Genomic DNA, 3,543 nt, shown 5'->3' on the forward strand with positions numbered 1-3,543 from the left:
TATTCCCTTTCAGAAATGGTCATGCTTCAGCTTCCATCTAACCAGATTTTTCCCCTCCACAGTTCCAAGAGGCTGCTACAGGGACTCACTTCTCCTGCCATTTGCATGCTTCTTCCTATCCACTAGTTTAAATTTATGGTCAATTCATGCCTGTTTATTCCTGTGGTGATGCTGTCCTACAGGCTAATAGGTCCATCCCCCTTGATGCTTACCTTCCCAATACGTTTTTAAGCAGTCATTACACACATTTGTCTTTCCCAGGCTGAAGGAGTGGAGTTTGTAATCTCCTCTGGTAAAGCAGCTTGTTCGTTTCCCTGATCAGTGGTCCTTCCTGTTTCAATCTTAATTCATCAGTTGTGAACACCAGCAACGGGAATTGTACATGCTGTTCCAGGAGAGGCTCATCAGCCGCCTGTACGATGGCATTAATACAGCTGTATCTTTGCTGGCAATGTGTCTCTTGATACATGTCAGCATTGCATTAGTCTGACATGACGTGACATGACGTTGGTAGCTCAGACATGATTAAACACTACATTCAAGTTTTTCTCCTCTGCAGCCTCAGTGAATCCGTAGAATTTCTGATTATGGCAGGAATTAGTGGAATGTGCAAGGTCATACAGCCAGGATTTTACAGTTTCATCCCATTTCCACACAGTTTCAGCCTGTGAGATCATCCAGGCTTTCCTGATGGATATCTGGATCCCCTTTGTTACTGACAATGCTTCTCAACTTTAGGTCACCAGGATAGTTTATTTTCCCCCTTCTACCTTTTGTACCTTCTGCCCCATGGAAGAGGTCTCCATCAGCAGAGCCGATGGTCATTCATTAGTTGTTCAGGAAATGTGGAGCTGTGGTACTTAGGAGCATGGTTAGTGAGCAATACTGGTAGTAGGTGGATGATTGGACTAGATGATCTTAGATATCTTTTCCAGTCTTAATGATTCTATGATTCCTCCTCAAAGCAGTTTCTTGGCCTTAGAGTCTGCTTCTTATTCTTGTTTTCTCCAGCTAATTCATCATTTTCAATGTCATTGCACAAAAAAGCAAAACAAAAGGGCAGTTTAGGTTGATGGCGAAACACTGGAAGTCTTCTGATCAAAGTCCCACTCAAAAACAAATTCAGTGTTGGATGTATTTTCCTAATGCCCAGAAGGACTAATCCTTATTCTTGGATACCAGTTGTCTGCCATGAAAGTAACAACAACAACAACAAATGCTTTTTCCTGGTTAGAGACAGATTAGAGATGTTGATTACCTTCTCAGTGATATGCAGAGGTGAGATTTTTTTGCTGGATTTGTGATTAAAGCAGCCCATCAAAACCAGCTCAGGTGAGACTGTTGTGGCCAGTTTGCGATGCCATGCTGCTGCTGCTATGTGTAATGATGTTACCTCAAATGGGGACTTGGAAGAAATATGTCTGTTATCTTCAAACAAACTCAGAGGAATAAGCTGAAAGTTGATGTGAGTTGACGCTTAGCTCCTTTGCTTTGAAAGTCTAAATTTGCATCCATAATGCTTCCACATCCCCATTTCTTTTTCTCATATCCAAGACATCCATGGCATCAGGATGGAGCTGGTAGATACAATATAAAATCTACTCAGCCTCTCAGCTGCAGGTGGATGATCCTAGACCATCTGAGATGGCACTGGATACCTTTCTTCAGGCAACTGAACAACCACGAATAACTTGCTTCTACTGCCTAATGGAAAGGAGGAACTTTGGAGGAATGTTTTTGGACAAATAGATACAGATCTAGGACTGAAGTTTCAGGAGGAGTGCAATACTAAAGATTTAAGGGCTGCAGAGAGTCTGTAATGCAGGGAGAAAGATGGGATTCTAGGAGCAGACCAAAAAGAGGGAAGGGTGAGAGAGACCCCAGCTCACATCCCCAAGGCATTTTTATTATCATTGACCCAACTGACCAATTTTTAACTGAGTTCCCTTTTCTTAAACTGGACAGACTCAGCTTTGCTTAGATGGGAGAAGCAGGTGAATGGTGATTTAGAATAAACTGAGACAGAAAAGTAACAAAATTAGGTCATCAGCTGTAGTATAATAGGATAGATGCTTCAGTTTTCACCTTGTTAATCCACTTGCCCCATTGGATAAACAGCTCCGTCTTGTACTTAATCTTCAGATAAATATGCTCTTAAAACCCAGTGGGTATTTATCCAACATAGGATAACTGTCTTTAGTGGAGCTGAATGAAATGCTTTTAGCTAAACTTAATTTAGCCTCTTGCTTGAATGTTTTCCTGAATGAGGTGGGGAAGTGGAAATGCTGAGCTCCTGACCAGAGCAAGGATGGCACCAAAGGCAGCATGAGCATGCTGGAAGCAGGCTCCTCCTGGGAAGCTCAGCATGTATTATGTGACAAAAGAATACAGGTAGTTAGCAATTCTGGGGAACTTCTTTGTAGTGTGGCAGAGGAGTTGCAACTAGATGATCCTGGAGGTCCCTTCCAACTCAAGCCATTCTATGATTTCCCATTAACCTTTCATTTCTTGCCTTCTACTCTTTCATTTCATGCCTTTGTTTGGAAGTTATTGAAAAAATAATGAGACCACTAAATACCTTTTTACTGCTTCTGATAGTGCTCTCTTTTACTCTCTACTCCACCCTTTCTCACTCCTTTCCAAGCAGGCTTGGTGGCACCACTGCCCATATCTCCTCGGTTCCTCTTCCCCATTCCCCTCCCACAGCCCTGACAGCACGAGTTTTTATCACAGCCCTTCTTATTTAGCTCCCTTCTACTGTAAACACCACTTATCTTTTCAATCTCTCACCATATAAGATTTTTTTTTCTCAGGTCTCAAATTATTCTTGTCATCCTTATCTGAACATCCTTTAATTCCCTTGGCAGTGACATATAGCATTCCAGATGAGAGAGGAGCCTTGGTTTTATACCATGCTGAAATTTACTCCATCCTATTTCTAACATATCCTAACCTTCTGTTGGGCTGTTTGACAGAAGGGTGAGAGAGAAGAGTGCAATAATGATTGAGATATATTTTTTTTCTGGGCAATGTTGTGACTAGGATGCTTCATTGTTTCTCAGCTTTCTGCATTCCCCTTTTTAACAGATCTTTCCTTGTGCAGTACTCCAACCAGGGAGCTGCTAGCTCCCTTTCATTGCTGACAGCAGCTCTGATTCTCCAGGTGGGAGAGAATGAGGCACCTGTAATTAGTGGCTGCAGGGATAAACATTCACTAGCCCCCACAGAGGACTTGTATTGAGCCAGTGTAAGTCAACACAGCTCAGTTTGTTTTGCCTTAATTAATGTTTTTTAATTAATAGAAGATTTTTAAATCTCCTCAAGTCAATCTTTGAATTATCCCTAGATCCCCTGTCACTTATCACTGCAACTCTTATGATAGTGCTGCACCTGTAACTAAGAAATGTACCGAAATTCCTTTTCACTTTTTATATGGATGGTTTTACATTCACCAGTGGTTTAACTGAAGGATAACAGTGCAAGGACTCTCACCTTGAGCTGGGTTTATATGGTGCCTAGCAAAGTAAGACCTTGATCCACAGC

The sequence above is a fragment of the Gallus gallus genome, chromosome 2 (assembly GCF_016699485.2).
Source record: "Gallus gallus isolate bGalGal1 chromosome 2, bGalGal1.mat.broiler.GRCg7b, whole genome shotgun sequence".
NCBI classification, from domain to species: Eukaryota; Metazoa; Chordata; class Aves; order Galliformes; family Phasianidae; genus Gallus; species Gallus gallus.